The sequence below is a fragment of the Phyllobates terribilis genome, unplaced genomic scaffold, assembly GCF_046119375.1.
Source record: "Phyllobates terribilis strain yellow unplaced genomic scaffold, ASM4611937v1 Scaffold_40__1_contigs__length_11209783, whole genome shotgun sequence".
Classification (NCBI taxonomy): domain Eukaryota; kingdom Metazoa; phylum Chordata; class Amphibia; order Anura; family Dendrobatidae; genus Phyllobates; species Phyllobates terribilis.
In genome coordinates, this window is record NW_027362800.1 from 10,984,671 (window position 1) to 11,005,788 (window position 21,118).

The window sequence follows — 21,118 nt, forward strand, 5'->3', positions numbered from 1 at the left end:
ACCTGGATGGCTGAATGTCACTGAGAAGCTCACAGAGACCGCCATAAGCAACAGTTTAAAAGAATGCCACAGACTAATCAACCAAACTTTTTGGGTTGGTTTCTCTTTTATAGTCTGCAGGCATTAAATGAAAGAAGTCAGTGTTCCAGCAGAGGGAGACAACGTTTCAGAAAAGGCATTGTAGCAAACCAAAAAAGAAATTTTAAGCGCAGCAGAGTAACCAGCTCACATACCTGTTAGCTCAGGTGAGTTTAAAAGGCTGCTGTTGATAACAAGGGCATTTGCTAAATAGATGGTGTGTGTGCAACAATATACTGAAAGGTCAATTATATTGTGCAGCTTATCTCACCACCTGTAGTTATTTAGGTGAAAGCTCCAAAATGCTTGCCTAATATGTCTGTTTACCCAAAAGGAAGTATAGAGGGAGAGCTAGATAGATAGCATTGCATTACATTACATTACATGGCAATGCAATGCACAGTTGCTGAAGTTGAACCAAAATGAGCTTTTCATCTGGCTTCTGCAACTTTTAACATGAAAAATCCAATGAGGAGAAGAAAAGCAAAGCCAAAGAGTCCATCCCAAAATCCGACAAACAAGCAAAATGAACAAAAATCATTGAATTCAATTCTTTCTGATTTTAGAAACTGCATTAAAGAAGGGGTGCACCGGTCCTGGAGATACTGCAATACCAGGTCAATGCGTGGAGTGGACAGAGCAAGCTCTTTTTCCATCTCCCTGTTCTAAAAATCCATTTAATATATGGTCCCCAGATAGGGGACGTATCAGATATTAAACTGATAAGAACAGATACTACACTTGATCTTAGCCAAAAGGCCGAGAAGCGATAACCAGAATTGGTTTCCGACTACGGTGCCACCCAAGGATTCTGAAAAGTCCATTTGTGGAGATGGCCACCTGGACTCCCGTTAAGAAGACATGCTGTCAACCTCTAGATCCCTCACATGCCTGCACTTTTCGGCTTGCTGCTGCTGCAATCCACGCGTTTTAGATCTGCATAACTCCACCTCTTTTAGCACAGTACCCTCAACCCCCGGCTGTTCCCACCCGCCTCAACACCGTTGGAAGGGAGGAGAACCAATTAAGGCGGGGGGGGGGGTGGAACGAGCAGCTGTCTACCCTTAGCAGGAGGGTTGCTGATTAATTACCTCTCCTGCTGCTGCTGCTGCTGGCTGTCCAGCAGCAGACTGAAGGTGGCTGCTGCTGTGCGCAGGTATATAAAGGCTCAGAGCCTATTATGACACGCGCAGCCAGCGTTCCATTGCCACATTCCGTCTACTGCAGGCGGGATACCTGGATGGCTGAATGTCACTGAGAAGCTCACAGAGACCGCCATAAGCAACAGTTTAAAAGAATGCCACAGACTAATCAACCAAACTTTTTGGGTTGGTTTCTCTTTTATAGTCTGCAGGCATTAAATGAAAGAAGTCAGTGTTCCAGCAGAGGGAGACAACGTTTCAGAAAAGGCATTGTAGCAAACCAAAAAAGAAATTTTAAGCGCAGCAGAGTAACCAGCTCACATACCTGTTAGCTCAGGTGAGTTTAAAAGGCTGCTGTTGATAACAAGGGCATTTGCTAAATAGATGGTGTGTGTGCAACAATATACTGAAAGGTCAATTATATTGTGCAGCTTATCTCACCACCTGTAGTTATTTAGGTGAAAGCTCCAAAATGCTTGCCTAATATGTCTGTTTATCCAAAAGGAAGTATAGAGGGAGAGCTAGATAGATAGCACTGCATTACATTACTTTACATGGCAATGCAATGCACAGTTGCTGAAGTTGAACCAAAATGAGCTTGTCATCTGGCTTCTGCAACTTTTAACATGAAAAATCCAATGAGGAGAAGAAAAGCAAAGCCAAAGAGTCCATCCCAAAATCCGACAAACAAGCAAAATGAACAAAAAGCATTGAATTCAATTCTTTCTGATTTTAGAAACTGCATTAAAGAAGGGGTGCACCGGTCCTGGAGATACTGCAATACCAGGTCAATGCGTGGAGTGGACAGAGCAAGCTCTTTTTCCATCTCCCTGTTCTAAAAATCCATTTAATATATGGTCCCCAGATAGGGGACGTATCAGATATTAAACTGATAAGAACAGATACTACACTTGATCTTAGCCAAAAGGCCGAGAAGCGATAACCAGAATTGGTTTCCGACTACGGTGCCACCCAAGGATTCTGAAAAGTCCATTTGTGGAGATGGCCACCTGGACTCCCGTTAAGAAGACATGCTGTCAACCTCTAGATCCCTCACATGCCTGCACTTTTCGGCTTGCTGCTGCTGCAATCCACGCGTTTTAGATCTGCATAACTCCACCTCTTTTAGCACAGTACCCTCAACCCCCGGCTGTTCCCACCCGCCTCAACACCGTTGGAAGGGAGGAGAACCAATTAAGGCGGGGGGGGGGGGTGGAACGAGCAGCTGTCTACCCTTAGCAGGAGGGTTGCTGATTAATTACCTCTCCTGCTGCTGCTGCTGCTGCTGGCTGTCCAGCAGCAGACTGAAGGTGGCTGCTGCTGTGCGCAGGTATATAAAGGCTCAGAGCCTATTATGACACGCGCAGCCAGCGTTCCATTGCCACATTCCGTCTACTGCAGGCGGGATACCTGGATGGCTGAATGTCACTGAGAAGCTCACAGAGACCGCCATAAGCAACAGTTTAAAAGAATGCCACAGACTAATCAACCAAACTTTTTGGGTTGGTTTCTCTTTTATAGTCTGCAGGCATTAAATGAAAGAAGTCAGTGTTCCAGCAGAGGGAGACAACGTTTCAGAAAAGGCATTGTAGCAAACCAAAAAAGAAATTTTAAGCGCAGCAGAGTAACCAGCTCACATACCTGTTAGCTCAGGTGAGTTTAAAAGGCTGCTGTTGATAACAAGGGCATTTGCTAAATAGATGGTGTGTGTGCAACAATATACTGAAAGGTCAATTATATTGTGCAGCTTATCTCACCACCTGTAGTTATTTAGGTGAAAGCTCCAAAATGCTTGCCTAATATGTCTGTTTATCCAAAAGGAAGTATAGAGGGAGAGCTAGATAGATAGCATTGCATTACATTACATTACATGGCAATGCAATGCACAGTTGCTGAAGTTGAACCAAAATGAGCTTGTCATCTGGCTTCTGCAACTTTTAACCTGAAAAATCCAATGAGGAGAAGAAAAGCAAAGCCAAAGAGTCCATCCCAAAATCCGACAAACAAGCAAAATGAACAAAAAGCATTGAATTCAATTCTTTCTGATTTTAGAAACTGCATTAAAGAAGGGGTGCACCGGTCCTGGAGATACTGCAATACCAGGTCAATGCGTGGAGTGGACAGAGCAAGCTCTTTTTCCATCTCCCTGTTCTAAAAATCCATTTAATATATGGTCCCCAGATAGGGGACGTATCAGATATTAAACTGATAAGAACAGATACTACACTTGATCTTAGCCAAAAGGCCGAGAAGCGATAACCAGAATTGGTTTCCGACTACGGTGCCACCCAAGGATTCTGAAAAGTCCATTTGTGGAGATGGCCACCTGGACTCCCGTTAAGAAGACATGCTGTCAACCTCTAGATCCCTCACATGCCTGCACTTTTCGGCTTGCTGCTGCTGCAATCCACGCGTTTTAGATCTGCATAACTCCACCTCTTTTAGCACAGTACCCTCAACCCCCGGCTGTTCCCACCCGCCTCAACACCGTTGGAAGGGAGGAGAACCAATTAAGGCGGGGGGGGGGTGGAACGAGCTACCCTTAGCAGGAGGGTTGCTGATTAATTACCTCTCCTGCTGCTGCTGCTGCTGGCTGTCCAGCAGCAGACTGAAGGTGGCTGCTGCTGTGCGCAGGTATATAAAGGCTCAGAGCCTATTATGAAACGCGCAGCCAGCGTTCCATTGCCACATTCCGTCTACTGCAGGCGGGATACCTGGATGGCTGAATGTCACTGAGAAGCTCACAGAGACCGCTATAAGCAACAGTTTAAAAGAATGCCACAGACTAATCAACCAAACTTTTTGGGTTGGTTTCTCTTTTATAGTCTGCAGGCATTAAATGAAAGAAGTCAGTGTTCCAGCAGAGGGAGACAACGTTTCAGAAAAGGCATTGTAGCAAACCAAAAAAGAAATTTTAAGCGCAGCAGAGTAACCAGCTCACATACCTGTTAGCTCAGGTGAGTTTAAAAGGCTGCTGTTGATAACAAGGGCATTTGCTAAATAGATGGTGTGTGTGCAACAATATACTGAAAGGTCAATTATATTGTGCAGCTTATCTCACCACCTGTAGTTATTTAGGTGAAAGCTCCAAAATGCTTGCCTAATATGTCTGTTTATCCAAAAGGAAGTATAGAGGGAGAGCTAGATAGATAGCATTGCATTACATTACATTACATGGCAATGCAATGCACAGTTGCTGAAGTTGAACCAAAATGAGCTTGTCATCTGGCTTCTGCAACTTTTAACATGAAAAATCCAATGAGGAGAAGAAAAGCAAAGCCAAAGAGTCCATCCCAAAATCCGACAAACAAGCAAAATGAACAAAAAGCATTGAATTCAATTCTTTCTGATTTTAGAAACTGCATTAAAGAAGGGGTGCACTGGTCCTGGAGATACTGCAATACCAGGTCAATGCGTGGAGTGGACAGAGCAAGCTCTTTTTCCATCTCCCTGTTCTAAAAATCCATTTAATATATGGTCCCCATATAGGGGACGTATCAGATATTAAACTGATAAGAACAGATACTACACTTGATCTTAGCCAAAAGGCCGAGAAGCGATAACCAGAATTGGTTTCCGACTACGGTGCCACCCAAGGATTCTGAAAAGTCCATTTGTGGAGATGGCCACCTGGACTCCCGTTAAGAAGACATGCTGTCAACCTCTAGATCCCTCACATGCCTGCACTTTTCGGCTTGCTGCTGCTGCAATCCACGCGTTTTAGATCTGCATAACTCCACCTCTTTTAGCACAGTACCCTCAACCCCCGGCTGTTCCCACCCGCCTCAACACCGTTGGAAGGGAGGAGAACCAATTAAGGCGGGGGGGGGGGTGGAACGAGCAGCTGTCTACCCTTAGCAGGAGGGTTGCTGATTAATTACCTCTCCTGCTGCTGCTGGCTGTCCAGCAGCAGACTGAAGGTGGCTGCTGCTGTGCGCAGGTATATAAAGGCTCAGAGCCTATTATGACACGCGCAGCCAGCGTTCCATTGCCACATTCCGTCTACTGCAGGCGGGATACCTGGATGGCTGAATGTCACTGAGAAGCTCACAGAGTCCGCCATAAGCAACAGTTTAAAAGAATGCCACAGACTAATCAACCAAACTTTTTGGGTTGGTTTCTCTTTTATAGTCTGCAGGCATTAAATGAAAGAAGTCAGTGTTCCAGCAGAGGGAGACAACGTTTCAGAAAAGGCATTGTAGCAAACCAAAAAAGAAATTTTAAGCGCAGCAGAGTAACCAGCTCACATACCTGTTAGCTCAGGTGAGTTTAAAAGGCTGCTGTTGATAACAAGGGCATTTGCTAAATAGATGGTGTGTGTGCAACAATATACTGAAAGGTCAATTATATTGTGCAGCTTATCTCACCACCTGTAGTTATTTAGGTGAAAGCTCCAAAATGCTTGCCTAATATGTCTGTTTATCCAAAAGGAAGTATAGAGGGAGAGCTAGATAGATAGCATTGCATTACATTACATTACATGGCAATGCAATGCACAGTTGCTGAAGTTGAACCAAAATTAGCTTGTCATCTGGCTTCTGCAACTTTTAACATGAAAAATCCAATGAGGAGAAGAAAAGCAAAGCCAAAGAGTCCATCCCAAAATCCGACAAACAAGCAAAATGAACAAAAAGCATTGAATTCAATTCTTTCTGATTTTAGAAACTGCATTAAAGAAGGGGTGCACCGGTCCTGGAGATACTGCAATACCAGGTCAATGCGTGGAGTGGACAGAGCAAGCTCTTTTTCCATCTCCCTGTTCTAAAAATCCATTTAATATATGGTCCCCAGATAGGGGACGTATCAGATATTAAACTGATAAGAACAGATACTACACTTAATCTTAGCCAAAAGACCGAGAAGCGATAACCAGAATTGGTTTCCGACTACGGTGCCACCCAAGGATTCTGAAAAGTCCATTTGTGAAGATGGCCACCTGGACTCATGTTAAGAAGACATGCTGTCAACCTCTAGATCCCTCACATGCCTGCACTTTTCGGCTTGCTGCTGCTGCAATTCACGCGTTTTAGATCTGCATAACTCCACCTCTTTTAGCACAGTACCCTCAACCCCCGGCTGTTCCCACCCGCCTCAACACCGTTGGAAGGGAGGAGAACCAATTAAGGCGGGGGGGGGGTGGAACGAGCAGCTGTCTACCCTTAGCAGGAGGGTTGCTGATTAATTACCTCTCCTGCTGCTGCTGCTGCTGGTTGTCCAGCAGCAGACTGAAGGTGGCTGCTGCTGTGCGCAGGTATATAAAGGCTCAGAGCCTATTATGACACGCGCAGCCAGCGTTCCATTGCCACATTCCGTCTACTGCAGGCGGGATACCTGGATGGCTGAATGTCACTGAGAAGCTCACAGAGACCGCCATAAGCAACAGTTTAAAAGAATGCCACAGACTAATCAACCAAACTTTTTGGGTTGGTTTCTCTTTTATAGTCTGCAGGCATTAAATGAAAGAAGTCAGTGTTCCAGCAGAGGGAGACAACGTTTCAGAAAAGGCATTGTAGCAAACCAAAAAAGAAATTTTAAGCGCAGCAGAGTAACCAGCTCACATACCTGTTAGCTCAGGTGAGTTTAAAAGGCTGCTGTTGATAACAAGGGCATTTGCTAAATAGATGGTGTGTGTGCAACAATATACTGAAAGGTCAATTATATTGTGCAGCTTATCTCACCACCTGTAGTTATTTAGGTGAAAGCTCCAAAATGCTTGCCTAATATGTCTGTTTATCCAAAAGGAAGTATAGAGGGAGAGCTAGATAGATAGCATTGCATTACATTACATTACATGGCAATGCAATGCACAGTTGCTGAAGTTGAACCAAAATGAGCTTGTCATCTGGCTTCTGCAACTTTTAACATGAAAAATCCAATGAGGAGAAGAAAAGCAAAGCCAAAGAGTCCATCCCAAAATCCGACAAACAAGCAAAATGAACAAAAAGCATTGAATTCAATTCTTTCTGATTTTAGAAACCGCATTAAAGAAGGGGTGCACCGGTCCTGGAGATACTGCAATACCAGGTCAATGCGTGGAGTGGACAGAGCAAGCTCTTTTTCCATCTCCCTGTTCTAAAAATCCATTTAATATATGGTCCCCAGATAGGGGACGTATCAGATATTAAACTGATAAGAACAGATACTACACTTGATCTTAGCCAAAAGGCCGAGAAGCGATAACCAGAATTGGTTTCCGACTACGGTGCCACCCAAGGATTCTGAAAAGTCCATTTGTGGAGATGGCCACCTGGACTCCCGTTAAGAAGACATGCTGTCAACCTCTAGATCCCTCACATACCTGCACTTTTCGGCTTGCTGCTGCTGCAATCCACGCGTTTTAGATCTGCATAACTCCACCTCTTTTAGCACAGTACCCTCAACCCCCGGCTGTTCCCACCCGCCTCAACACCGTTGGAAGGGAGGAGAACCAATTAAGGCGGGGGGGGGTGGAACGAGCAGCTGTCTACCCTTAGCAGGAGGGTTGCTGATTAATTACCTCTCCTGCTGCTGCTGCTGCTGGCTGTCCAGCAGCAGACTGAAGGTGGCTGCTGCTGTGCGCAGGTATATAAAGGCTCAGAGCCTATTATGACACGCGCAGCCAGCGTTCCATTGCCACATTCCGTCTACTGCAGGCGGGATACCTGGATGGCTGAATGTCACTGAGAAGCTCACAGAGACCGCCATAAGCAACAGTTTAAAAGAATGCCACAGACTAATCAACCAAACTTTTTGGGTTGGTTTCTCTTTTATAGTCTGCAGGCATTAAATGAAAGAAGTCAGTGTTCCAGCAGAGGGAGACAACGTTTCAGAAAAGGCATTGTAGCAAACCAAAAAAGAAATTTTAAGCGCAGCAGAGTAACCAGCTCACATACCTGTTAGCTCAGGCGAGTTTAAAAGGCTGCTGTTGATAACAAGGGCATTTGCTAAATAGATGGTGTGTGTGCAACAATATACTGAAAGGTCAATTATATTGTGCAGCTTATCTCACCACCTGTAGTTATTTAGGTGAAAGCTCCAAAATGCTTGCCTAATATGTCTGTTTATCCAAAAGGAAGTATAGAGGGAGAGCTAGATAGATAGCATTGCATTACATTACATTACATGGCAATGCAATGCACAGTTGCTGAAGTTGAACCAAAATGAGCTTGTCATCTGGCTTCTGCAACTTTTAACATGAAAAATCCAATGAGGAGAAGAAAAGCAAAGCCAAAGAGTCCATCCCAAAATCCGACAAACAAGCAAAATGAACAAAAAGCATTGAATTCAATTCTTTCTGATTTTAGAAACTGCATTAAAGAAGGGGTGCACCGGTCCTGGAGATACTGCAATACCAGGTCAATGCGTGGAGTGGACAGAGCAAGCTCTTTTTCCATCTCCCTGTTCTAAAAATCCATTTAATATATGGTCCCCAGATAGGGGACGTATCAGATATTAAACTGATAAGAACAGATACTTGTCACACTGTCACAGAATACTGGAGGTAGGGGGCCTAAGCTGACCCTAAGCTGGGGCCCTGACTAATCCCTCATCCTGGAGGTACTGTTAAAGGTACAGAGGTCCAGGCCGCCAGCGTAACCCCTACCTTCTGAGGATCCCTGCACCTAAGTAATCTAGTCCTGAGAAGGACCCCGATCACAACAATAGGGAACCAGAAATAATATGCCCACACACAGTATTTAGACGAACGAGACAGTACAAGGGAAAAACCAAAACCACCTTGCATACAACTTCTAAACAACTACAACAGAGGGAACACCAACGGGAAAGGAGATAAATGATAAAGCGAGGAAAGGGAAAACACACTTCCAAATACACTTATCTCAGCAACTCCAAACACCACGATCCGCTCTGTAAGTCTGAATGAAAAGCTTTCACCGACACCTCCCAAACAGACCTGCAGGAATATAAAGGAGTCTCACTAAAGAAGCATTGATTGCAGCTGGGCGAGGCTGGACCTCAGCTAGCCCAGAGAGAGAGAGAATTAACTCCTACACTGCCGAGAAAACACAAAGCACCAACAAGTCAGCTGCGAGAAGTCAGGCTGTGTACTCGTGACGATCTTCGTGGCAACACACCCGTGACAGTACCCCCCCTTCTACGAGGGGCCTCTGGACCCTCAGGGCCAGGTTTATCCGGGTGAGTCGTGTGGAAGGCCCGAACTAATCGGTCTGCGTTAATATCCGACGCAGGAACCCACATCCTCTCCTCAGGACCATACCCCTTCCAATGAACCAAGTACTGAAGGGACCGGCGATTAAAGCGTGAATCAATGACCCTCGATACCTGGAACTCCAAGTTACCATTGACAACCACAGGAGGGGGAGGTAAAGGTGACGGTACCACCGGCGCCACATACCTCTTAAGCAATGATCTGTGAAACACGTTGTGAATTTTAAACGTAGGGGGGAGGTCAAGACGGAATGCCACCGGATTAATAACAGAACTGATTCTGTACGGCCCGATGAACCTGGGACCCAGTTTCCAGGAGGGAACCTTAAGTTTAATATTCCTGGTAGACAACCATACCTGATCGTTCACACTTAGGTCCGGACCAGACACTCTCCTCCTATCAGCCATACGTTTGTATCGGTTCCCCATAGTATTCAGATTCTTCAGCACCCCTCTCCATACTGAAGCGAGAGATGAGGAAAATCGTTCCTCCTCCGGAACCCCCGAAGAGCCCCCCCTACTGAAAGTACAAAACTGGGGGTGAAAACCATATGCCCCAAAAAACGGGGACTTACCAGTGGACTCGCTCCGCCTATTATTGAGAGCAAACTCTGCCAGAGGTAGGAAAGAAGCCCAGTCCTCCTGGTTCTCTGACACAAAACACCGAAGATATGTCTCCAAGCTCTGGTTCATACGTTCCGTCTGACCATTGGTCTGAGGATGAAAAGCCGACGAGAATGACAAATGCATCCCCCGCCGTGCACAAAACGCCTTCCAGAACTTGGACACAAACTGAGACCCCCGATCAGACACCACCTCGGAGGGTACCCCGTGAAGCCTCACAATCTCCCCAATGAACACCTGCGCAAGAGTTTTAGCATTAGGGAGAGCCGGAAGAGCGATAAAATGTGCCATCTTGCTGAACCTGTCCACTACAACGAGTATGACCGTTTTACCCGAAGACGGAGGGAGGTCAGTAATAAAGTCCATAGACAGATGAGTCCAAGGACGCTCCGGGATCTTCAAAGGTAAGAGGGCCCCAGACGGACGGGTATGTGAGGTCTTAGAGCGCGCACAAACCCCACAGGACGCGACAAAAGTTACCACCTCTTTATGTAAGTTAGGCCACCAAAACCGACGCGAGAGGAGATCCACAGTTGCTTTACTCCCCGGGTGTCCTGCAAAAACTGAGTTATGGTGTGCCTCGATCACCTTTTGTCGCAACTGATCTGGAACGAACAGTCTCCCCGGAGGTCCAACAGGGGCGTCTCCCTGAGCCTCCAATATCTCCTCCTCCAGCTCAGAGCATACTGCCGAAACCACCACCCCCTCCTGAAGAATAGGAATCGGGTCGTCCGTATTCCCGGCCCCAGGGAAACTACGAGATAAGGCATCCGCCTTTACATTTTTAGACCCAGGACGATATGTAACGACGAAATTAAACCTGGTAAAAAACAATGACCACCTAGCTTGTCTGGGATTCAGACGTTTAGCGGACTCCAGATATAGCAGGTTCTTGTGATCGGTGATGACGGTGACCGGATGAACTGCCCCCTCCAAAAAATGGCTCCACTCCTCAAAAGCTAACTTAATGGCCAAGAGTTCCCTATTGCCGACATCGTAATTCCTCTCAGCGGACGACAATTTTTTAGAGAAAAAGGCGCACGGATGCCACTTACCAGGGGACGAACCCTGTGACAATACTGCTCCCACCCCTACCTCGGAAGCGTCTACCTCTACAAAGAATGGCTGAGACGCATCAGGTTGAATGAGTATGGGTGCCGAGGCAAAATATTTTTTCAAGGAGGAGAATGCTTGACAAGCCTTGTCAGACCACCTAGAAAAATCCGTCCCCTTTTTAGTCATGTCTGTGAGAGGCTTAACCATGGACGAGAAATTACGAATGAACTTCCGGTAATAGTTAGCAAACCCCAGGAAACGTTGTAGTGCCTTAAGATTCTCCGGCCGATCCCACTCAAGAACTGCCCGCACTTTCCCAGGGTCCATACGAAAACCGGACGCTGAAACCAGGAAGCCTAAAAACTGGAGTTCCTGTACGGCGAACACACACTTTTCCCACTTGGCATACAGTTTATTATCCCGCAAGATCTGTAACACCTGTCTAACGTGCTCCTGATGAGACACCAGATCCGGCGAGTAAATTAAGATATCATCCAGATATATGACAACAAACTGTCCCACCAGGTGGCGAAAAATATCATTAACAAAGTGTTGAAACACCGCCGGGGCATTAGTCAGACCGAATGGCATGACAAGGTTCTCATAATGCCCCTCCGGAGTGTTAAAAGCCGTCTTCCACTCATCCCCCTCCTTCATCCTAATCAGATTGTACGCCCCCCTGAGATCCAACTTAGAGAACCATTTGGCGCCCACGATCTGATTAAAGAGATCGGGAATAAGTGGGAGCGGATACGGATCTCGGACCGTAATCCGATTAAGTTCACGGAAATCCAGGCAAGGGCGTAGGCCTCCATCTTTCTTCTTAACAAAGAAGAACCCCGCGGCCACCGGAGAAGATGAAGGTCTAATATGCCCCTTAGCCAGACTTTCAGAAATATAATCCTTCATGGCCTGCCTCTCAGGACCAGAAAGGTTATACAACCTAGCTTTAGGTAACTTGGCCTCAGGGAGCAGTTTTACAGAACAGTCATACACGCGATGAGGAGGTAGTTCCTGACACCCATTCTCCGAGAATACATCCTCAAAGTCCGCCAGAAATGGAGGTAAGACCCAAGGAGTAACCGCACCGATGACCGTGTTCATGCAGTTTTTATTACAGAATTTACTCCATTGGCTTATCTCTCTGGTTTGCCAATTAATAACCGGGTTATGCTTAGCTAACCAAGGAAGGCCCAACACTATAGGAGTGGGAAGACCCTCCAACACGTAGCAAGACAACAGTTCTTTATGTATTGCCCCCACTTGAAGTTTTACGCCATGCACAGCTTGCAAAAAACTTCCCTGACCGAGAGGTCTGGCATCGATCGAGAATATGGGGATGGGTTTAGCCAACTCACTCAATCGCATACCTTGAACCCGGGCAAACCGAGCATCAACCAGATTAGCCCCGGCCCCACTATCCAGAAGAACAGATATCCTCTCAGTTCTCGTACCCACCACCACCTCCGCCGGTACGAGAAACTGAGACGAACCTAGGGACGAAATACCTACTCCCAGATTGCCGTCCACCACACAACCTGGGATCAACAGTTTTTTCGACGACTCTTTACTCTGCAAGGGACGGGATGGACACCCCCCAATAAAATGTCCCTTTTTCCCGCAGAGAAAACACCTTCCTGTCTTATGGCGCACCACCGGTCCCCTTCCCCGAAATGATGTCCCTCCTAATTGCATAGGCTCCTCCGGACTGACCAGGGGAACCACCATATGAGGGGACCTTGTAGGAGGTGGAGACATTACAGGGGGTAGAGTTATCCCGCACCTCTCCCGAAGCCGTCTGTCAACGCGAATAGCAAGGGCCATAGCGGCTTCCAGTGACGCGGGAGAGTCATACTGTGCCAACACATCCTGTAATTTGTCGGATAAACCATGACAAAACTGGCTCCTAAGAGCCGGGTCATTCCACTGGGTGTCCGTGGCCCACCTACGGAACTCCGAACAGAATTCCTCCGCCGGACGATCTCCCTGCTGAATCCTACGTAACTTAGACTCAGCAAGGGAGATCCGATCTGGGTCATCATATACGAGTCCCAGAGCAGCGAAAAACCTATCCACTGACTGGAGAACCGGGGAGCTTGGGGGAAGAGAGAACGCCCAAGATTGTGGGTCCCCTTGTAGGAGCGAGATGACAATTCCCACCCTTTGTTCTTCACTGCCCGATGACCGAGGCCGCAGCCGAAAGTACAATTTGCATGCCTCCCGGAAAACAAAAAACTTGTCCCGCCCCCCAGTGAACCTGTCAGGGAGAGCTACTTTAGGTTCTGGTCCGGCTTGCTCCAGAGGATGCAAAACCTTGGACCTAACGTCCGCCAGCCCCATGGACAAACTCTGCAACTGCCGAGCTAGACCGGCTACTGGATCCATGGTAGCTGGAGAAAAACTAAGATGGTCGGTGAAAATGTCACACTGTCACAGAATACTGGAGGTAGGGGGCCTAAGCTGACCCTAAGCTGGGGCCCTGACTAATCCCTCATCCTGGAGGTACTGTTAAAGGTACAGAGGTCCAGGCCGCCAGCGTAACCCCTACCTTCTGAGGATCCCTGCACCTAAGTAATCTAGTCCTGAGAAGGACCCCGATCACAACAATAGGGAACCAGAAATAATATGCCCACACACAGTATTTAGACGAACGAGACAGTACAAGGGAAAAACCAAAACCACCTTGCATACAACTTCTAAACAACTACAACAGAGGGAACACCAACGGGAAAGGAGATAAATGATAAAGCGAGGAAAGGGAAAACACACTTCCAAATACACTTATCTCAGCAACTCCAAACACCACGATCCGCTCTGTAAGTCTGAATGAAAAGCTTTCACCGACACCTCCCAAACAGACCTGCAGGAATATAAAGGAGTCTCACTAAAGAAGCATTGATTGCAGCTGGGCGAGGCTGGACCTCAGCTAGCCCAGAGAGAGAGAGAATTAACTCCTACACTGCCGAGAAAACACAAAGCACCAACAAGTCAGCTGCGAGAAGTCAGGCTGTGTACTCGTGACGATCTTCGTGGCAACACACCCGTGACAATACTACACTTGATCTTAGCCAAAAGGCCGAGAAGCGATAACCAGAATTGGTTTCCGACTACGGTGCCACCCAAGGATTCTGAAAAGTCCATTTGTGGAGATGGCCACCTGGACTCCCGTTAAAAAGACATGCTGTCAACCTCTAGATCCCTCACATGCCTGCACTTTTCGGCTTGCTGCTGCTGCAATCCACGCGTTTTAGATCTGCATAACTCCACCTCTTTTAGCACAGTACCCTCAACCCCCGGCTGTTCCCACCCGCCTCAACACCGTTGGAAGGGAGGAGAACCAATTAAGGCGGGGGGGGGGGGGTGGAACGAGCAGCTGTCTACCCTTAGCAGGAGGGTTGCTGATTAATTACCTCTCCTGCTGCTGCTGCTGCTGGCTGTCCAGCAGCAGACTGAAGGTGGCTGCTGCTGTGCGCAGGTATATAAAGGCTCAGAGCCTATTATGACACGCGCAGCCAGCGTTCCATTGCCACATTCCGTCTACTGCAGGCGGGATACCTGGATGGCTGAATGTCACTGAGAAGCTCACAGAGACCGCCATAAGCAACAGTTTAAAAGAATGCCACAGACTAATCAACCAAACTTTTTGGGTTGGTTTCTCTTTTATACTCTGCAGGCATTAAATGAAAGAAGTCAGTGTTCCAGCAGAGGGAGACAACGTTTCAGAAAAGGCATTGTAGCAAACCAAAAAAGAAATTTTAAGCGCAGCAGAGTAACCAGCTCACATACCTGTTAGCTCAGGTGAGTTTAAAAGGCTGCTGTTGATAATAAGGGCATTTGCTAAATAGATGGTGTGTGTGCAACAATATACTGAAAGGTCAATTATATTGTGCAGCTTATCTCACCACCTGTAGTTATTTAGGTGAAAGCTCCAAAATGCTTGCCTAATATGTCTGTTTATCCAAAAGGAAGTATAGAGGGAGAGCTAGATAGATAGCATTGCATTACATTACATTACATGGCAATGCAATGCACAGTTGCTGAAGTTGAACCAAAATGAGCTTGTCATCTGGCTTCTGCAACTTTTAACATGAAAAATCCAATGAGGAGAAGAAAAGCAAAGCCAAAGAGTCCATCCCAAAATCCGACAAACAAGCAAAATGAACAAAAAGCATTGAATTCAATTCTTTCTGATTTTAGAAACTGCATTAAAGAAGGGGTGCACCGGTCCTGGAGATACTGCAATACCAGGTCAATGCGTGGAGTGGACAGAGCAAGCTCTTTTTCCATCTCCCTGTTCTAAAAATCCATTTAATATATGGTCCCCAGATAGGGGACGTATCAGATATTAAACTGATAAGAACAGATACTACACTTGATCTTAGCCAAAAGGCCGAGAAGCGATAACCAGAATTGGTTTCCGACTACGGTGCCACCCAAGGATTCTGAAAAGTCCATTTGTGGAGATGGCCACCTGGACTCCCGTTAAGAAGACATGCTGTCAACCTCTAGATCCCTCACATGCCTGCACTTTTCGGCTTGCTGCTGCTGCAATCCACGCGTTTTAGATCTGCATAACTCCACCTCTTTTAGCACAGTACCCTCAACCCCCGGCTGTTCCCACCCGCCTCAACACCGTTGGAAGGGAGGAGAACCAATTAAGGCGGGGGGGGGGGTGGAACGAGCAGCTGTCTACCCTTAGCAGGAGGGTTGCTGATTAATTACCTCTCCTGCTGCTGCTGCTGCTGGCTGTCCAGCAGCAGACTGAAGGTGGCTGCTGCTGTGCGCAGGTATATAAAGGCTCAGAGCCTATTATGACACGCGCAGCCAGCGTTCCATTGCCACATTCCGTCTACTGCAGGCGGGATACCTGGATGGCTGAATGTCACTGAGAAGCTCACAGAGACCGCCATAAGCAACAGTTTAAAAGAATGCCACAGACTAATCAACCAAACTTTTTGGGTTGGTTTCTCTTTTATAGTCTGCAGGCATTAAATGAAAGAAGTCAGTGTTCCAGCAGAGGGAGACAACGTTTCAGAAAAGGCATTGTAGCAAACCAAAAAAGAAATTTTAAGCGCAGCAGAGTAACCAGCTCACATACCTGTTAGCTCAGGTGAGTTTAAAAGGCTGCTGTTGATAACAAGGGCATTTGCTAAATAGATGGTGTGTGTGCAACAATATACTGAAAGGTCAATTATATTGTGCAGCTTATCTCACCACCTGTAGTTATTTAGGTGAAAGCTCCAAAATGCTTGCCTAATATGTCTGTTTATCCAAAAGGAAGTATAGAGGGAGAGCTAGATAGATAGCATTGCATTACATTACATTACATGGCAATGCAATGCACAGTTGCTGAAGTTGAACCAAAATGAGCTTGTCATCTGGCTTCTGCAACTTTTAACATGAAAAATCCAATGAGGAGAAGAAAAGCAAAGCCAAAGAGTCCATCCCAAAATCCGACAAACAAGCAAAATGAACAAAAAGCATTGAATTCAATTCTTTCTGATTTTAGAAACTGCATTAAAGAAGGGGTGCACCGGTCCTGGAGATACTGCAATACCAGGTCAATGCGTGGAGTGGACAGAGCAAGCTCTTTTTCCATCTCCCTGTTCTAAAAATCCATTTAATATATGGTCCCCAGATAGGGGACGTATCAGATATTAAACTGATAAGAACAGATACTACACTTGATCTTAGCCAAAAGGCCGAGAAGCGATAACCAGAATTGGTTTCCGACTACGGTGCCACCCAAGGATTCTGAAAAGTCCATTTGTGGAGATGGCCACCTGGACTCCCGTTAAGAAGACATGCTGTCAACCTCTAGATCCCTCACATGCCTGCACTTTTCGGCTTGCTGCTGCTGCAATCCACGCGTTTTAGATCTGCATAACTCCACCTCTTTTAGCACAGTACCCTCAACCCCCGGCTGTTCCCACCCGCCTCAACACCGTTGGAAGGGAGGAGAACCAATTAAGGCGGGGGGGGGGGTGGAACGAGCAGCTGTCTACCCTTAGCAGGAGGGTTGCTGATTAATTACCTCTCCTGCTGCTGCTGCTGCTGGCTGTCCAGCAGCAGACTGAAGGTGGCTGCTGCTGTGCGCAGGTATATAAAGGCTCAGAGCCTATTATGACACGCGCAGCCAGCGTTCCATTGCCACATTCCGTCTACTGCAGGCGGGATACCTGGATGGCTGAATGTCACTGAGAAGCTCACAGAGACCGCCATAAGCAACAGTTTAAAAGAATGCCACAGACTAATCAACCAAACTTTTTGGGTTGGTTTCTCTTTTATAGTCTGCAGGCATTAAATGAAAGAAGTCAGTGTTCCAGCAGAGGGAGACAACGTTTCAGAAAAGGCATTGTAGCAAACCAAAAAAGAAATTTTAAGCGCAGCAGAGTAACCAGCTCACATACCTGTTAGCTCAGGTGAGTTTAAAAGGCTGCTGTTGATAACAAGGGCATTTGCTAAATAGATGGTGTGTGTGCAACAATATACTGAAAGGTCAATTATATTGTGCAGCTTATCTCACCACCTGTAGTTATTTAGGTGAAAGCTCCAAAATGCTTGCCTAATATGTCTGTTTATCCAAAAGGAAGTATAGAGGGAGAGCTAGATAGATAGCATTGCATTACATTACATTACATGGCAATGCAATGCACAGTTGCTGAAGTTGAACCAAAATGAGCTTGTCATCTGGCTTCTGCAACTTTTAACATGAAAAATCCAATGAGGAGAAGAAAAGCAAAGCCAAAGAGTCCATCCCAAAATCCGACAAACAAGCAAAATGAACAAAAAGCATTGAATTCAATTCTTTCTGATTTTAGAAACTGCATTAAAGAAGGGGTGCACCGGTCCTGGAGATACTGCAATACCAGGTCAATGCGTGGAGTGGACAGAGCAAGCTCTTTTTCCATCTCCCTGTTCTAAAAATCCATTTAATATATGGTCCCCAGATAGGGGACGTATCAGATATTAAACTGATAAGAACAGATACTACACTTGATCTTAGCCAAAAGGCCGAGAAGCGATAACCAGAATTGGTTTCCGACTACGGTGCCACCCAAGGATTCTGAAAAGTCCATTTGTGGAGATGGCCACCTGGACTCCCGTTAAGAAGACATGCTGTCAACCTCTAGATCCCTCACATGCCTGCACTTTTCGGCTTGCTGCTGCTGCAATCCACGCGTTTTAGATCTGCATAACTCCACCTCTTTTAGCACAGTACCCTCAACCCCCGGCTGTTCCCACCCGCCTCAACACCGTTGGAAGGGAGGAGAACCAATTAAGGCGGGGGGGGGGGTGGAACGAGCAGCTGTCTACCCTTAGCAGGAGGGTTGCTGATTAATTACCTCTCCTGCTGCTGCTGCTGCTGGCTGTCCAGCAGCAGACTGAAGGTGGCTGCTGCTGTGCGCAGGTATATAAAGGCTCAGAGCCTATTATGACACGCGCAGCCAGCGTTCCATTGCCACATTCCGTCTACTGCAGGCGGGATACCTGGATGGCTGAATGTCACTGAGAAGCTCACAGAGACCGCCATAAGCAACAGTTTAAAAGAATGCCACAGACTAATCAACCAAACTTTTTGGGTTGGTTTCTCTTTTATAGTCTGCAGGCATTAAATGAAAGAAGTCAGTGTTCCAGCAGAGGGAGACAACGTTTCAGAAAAGGCATTGTAGCAAACCAAAAAAGAAATTTTAAGCGCAGCAGAGTAACCAGCTCACATACCTGTTAGCTCAGGTGAGTTTAAAAGGCTGCTGTTGATAACAAGGGCATTTGCTAAATAGATGGTGTGTGTGCAACAATATACTGAAAGGTCAATTATATTGTGCAGCTTATCTCACCACCTGTAGTTATTTAGGTGAAAGCTCCAAAATGCTTGCCTAATATGTCTGTTTATCCAAAAGGAAGTATAGAGGGAGAGCTAGATAGATAGCATTGCATTACATTACATTACATGGCAATGCAATGCACAGTTGCTGAAGTTGAACCAAAATGAGCTTGTCATCTGGCTTCTGCAACTTTTAACATGAAAAATCCAATGAGGAGAAGAAAAGCAAAGCCAAAGAGTCCATCCCAAAATCCGACAAACAAGCAAAATGAACAAAAAGCATTGAATTCAATTCTTTCTGATTTTAGAAACTGCATTAAAGGAGGGGTGCACCGGTCCTGGAGATACTGCAATACCAGGTCAATGCGTGGAGTGGACAGAGCAAGCTCTTTTTCCATCTCCCTGTTCTAAAAATCCATTTAATATATGGTCCCCAGATAGGGGACGTATCAGATATTAAACTGATAAGAACAGATACTACACTTGATCTTAGCCAAAAGGCCGAGAAGCGATAACCAGAATTGGTTTCCGACTACGGTGCCACCCAAGGATTCTGAAAAGTCCATTTGTGGAGATGGCCACCTGGACTCCCGTTAAGAAGACATGCTGTCAACCTCTAGATCCCTCACATGCCTGCACTTTTCGGCTTGCTGCTGCTGCAATCCACGCGTTTTAGATCTGCATAACTCCACCTCTTTTAGCACAGTACCCTCAACCCCCGGCTGTTCCCACCCGCATCAACACCGTTGGAAGGGAGGAGAACCAATTAAGGCGGGGGGGGGTGGGGTGGAACGAGCAGCTGTCTACCCTTAGCAGGAGGGTTGCTGATTAATTACCTCTCCTGCTGCTGCTGCTGCTGGCTGTCCAGCAGCAGACTGAAGGTGGCTGCTGCTGTGCGCAGGTATATAAAGGCTCAGAGCCTATTATGACACGCGCAGCCAGCGTTCCATTGCCACATTCCGTCTACTGCAGGCGGGATACCTGGATGGCTGAATGTCACTGAGAAGCTCACAGAGACCGCCATAAGCAACAGTTTAAAAGAATGCCACAGACTAATCAACCAAACTTTTTGGGTTGGTTTCTCTTTTATAGTCTGCAGGCATTAAATGAAAGAAGTCAGTGTTCCAGCAGAGGGAGACAACGTTTCAGAAAAGGCATTGTAGCAAACCAAAAAAGAAATTTTAAGCGCAGCAGAGTAACCAGCTCACATACCTGTTAGCTCAGGTGAGTTTAAAAGGCTGCTGTTGATAACAAGGGCATTTGCTAAATAGATGGTGTGTGTGCAACAATATACTGAAAGGTCAATTATATTGTGCAGCTTATCTCACCACCTGTAGTTATTTAGGTGAAAGCTCCAAAATGCTTGCCTAATATGTCTGTTTATCCAAAAGGAAGTATAGAGGGAGAGCTAGATTGATAGCATTGCATTACATTACATTACATGGCAATGCAATGCACAGTTGCTGAAGTTGAACCAAAATGAGCTTGTCATCTGGCTTCTGCAACTTTTAACATGAAAAATCCAATGAGGAGAAGAAAAGCAAAGCCAAAGAGTCCATCCCAAAATCCGACAAACAAGCAAAATGAACAAAAAGCATTGAATTCAATTCTTTCTGATTTTAGAAACTGCATTAAAGAAGGGGTGCACCGGTCCTGGAGATACTGCAATACCAGGTCAATGCGTGGAGTGGACAGAGCAAGCTCTTTTTCCATCTCCCTGTTCTAAAAATCCATTTAATATATGGTCCCCAGATAGGGGACGTATCAGATATTAAACTGATAAGAACAGATACTACACTTGATCTTAGCCAAAAGGCCGAGAAGCGATAACCAGAATTGGTTTCCGACTACGGTGCCACCCAAGGATTCTGAAAAGTCCATTTGTGGAGATGGCCACCTGGACTCTCGTTAAGAAGACATGCTGTCAACCTCTAGATCCCTCACATGCCTGCACTTTTCGGCTTGCTGCTGCTGCAATCAACGCGTTTTAGATCTGCATAACTCCACCTCTTTTAGCACAGTACCCTCAACCCCCGGCTGTTCCCACCCGCCTCAACACCGTTGGAAGGGAGGAGAACCAATTAAGGCGGGGGGGGGGGGTGGAACGAGCAGCTGTCTACCCTTAGCAGGAGGGTTGCTGATTAATTACCTCTCCTGCTGCTGCTGCTGCTGGCTGTCCAGCAGCAGACTGAAGGTGGCTGCTGCTGTGCGCAGGTATATAAAG

General features: G+C 46.4%; 12 non-coding genes across 12 annotated transcripts; all 12 read right to left on the reverse strand.

Moving 5' to 3' along the window:
* Positions 1 to 658: 658 nt before the first annotated feature.
* Positions 659 to 849, reverse strand: LOC141191022 (U2 spliceosomal RNA). Its single transcript, XR_012265027.1, has one exon. It is a non-coding gene; the product is annotated as a U2 spliceosomal RNA (small nuclear RNA).
* Positions 850 to 1,970: 1,121 nt separating this feature from the next.
* Positions 1,971 to 2,161, reverse strand: LOC141191023 (U2 spliceosomal RNA). Its single transcript, XR_012265028.1, has one exon. It is a non-coding gene; the product is annotated as a U2 spliceosomal RNA (small nuclear RNA).
* Positions 2,162 to 3,286: 1,125 nt separating this feature from the next.
* LOC141191024 (U2 spliceosomal RNA) lies at positions 3,287 to 3,477 on the reverse strand. The gene has a single exon (XR_012265029.1). It is a non-coding gene; the product is annotated as a U2 spliceosomal RNA (small nuclear RNA).
* A 1,113-nt stretch (positions 3,478 to 4,590) lies between these two features.
* Positions 4,591 to 4,781, reverse strand: LOC141190795 (U2 spliceosomal RNA). Its single transcript, XR_012264808.1, has one exon. It is a non-coding gene; the product is annotated as a U2 spliceosomal RNA (small nuclear RNA).
* Positions 4,782 to 5,896: 1,115 nt separating this feature from the next.
* Positions 5,897 to 6,087, reverse strand: LOC141185516 (U2 spliceosomal RNA). Its single transcript, XR_012260172.1, has one exon. It is a non-coding gene; the product is annotated as a U2 spliceosomal RNA (small nuclear RNA).
* A 1,120-nt stretch (positions 6,088 to 7,207) lies between these two features.
* Positions 7,208 to 7,398, reverse strand: LOC141191025 (U2 spliceosomal RNA). The gene has a single exon (XR_012265030.1). It is a non-coding gene; the product is annotated as a U2 spliceosomal RNA (small nuclear RNA).
* A 1,119-nt stretch (positions 7,399 to 8,517) lies between these two features.
* Positions 8,518 to 8,704, reverse strand: LOC141185725 (U2 spliceosomal RNA). The gene has a single exon (XR_012260357.1). It is a non-coding gene; the product is annotated as a U2 spliceosomal RNA (small nuclear RNA).
* A 6,576-nt stretch (positions 8,705 to 15,280) lies between these two features.
* LOC141191027 (U2 spliceosomal RNA) lies at positions 15,281 to 15,471 on the reverse strand. The gene has a single exon (XR_012265032.1). It is a non-coding gene; the product is annotated as a U2 spliceosomal RNA (small nuclear RNA).
* A 1,121-nt stretch (positions 15,472 to 16,592) lies between these two features.
* LOC141191028 (U2 spliceosomal RNA) lies at positions 16,593 to 16,783 on the reverse strand. The gene has a single exon (XR_012265033.1). It is a non-coding gene; the product is annotated as a U2 spliceosomal RNA (small nuclear RNA).
* A 1,121-nt stretch (positions 16,784 to 17,904) lies between these two features.
* Positions 17,905 to 18,095, reverse strand: LOC141191029 (U2 spliceosomal RNA). The gene has a single exon (XR_012265034.1). It is a non-coding gene; the product is annotated as a U2 spliceosomal RNA (small nuclear RNA).
* Positions 18,096 to 19,216: 1,121 nt separating this feature from the next.
* LOC141191378 (U2 spliceosomal RNA) lies at positions 19,217 to 19,407 on the reverse strand. The gene has a single exon (XR_012265375.1). It is a non-coding gene; the product is annotated as a U2 spliceosomal RNA (small nuclear RNA).
* A 1,124-nt stretch (positions 19,408 to 20,531) lies between these two features.
* On the reverse strand, positions 20,532 to 20,722 carry LOC141191031 (U2 spliceosomal RNA). Its single transcript, XR_012265035.1, has one exon. It is a non-coding gene; the product is annotated as a U2 spliceosomal RNA (small nuclear RNA).
* Between the last annotated feature and the right edge of the window lie 396 nt (positions 20,723 to 21,118).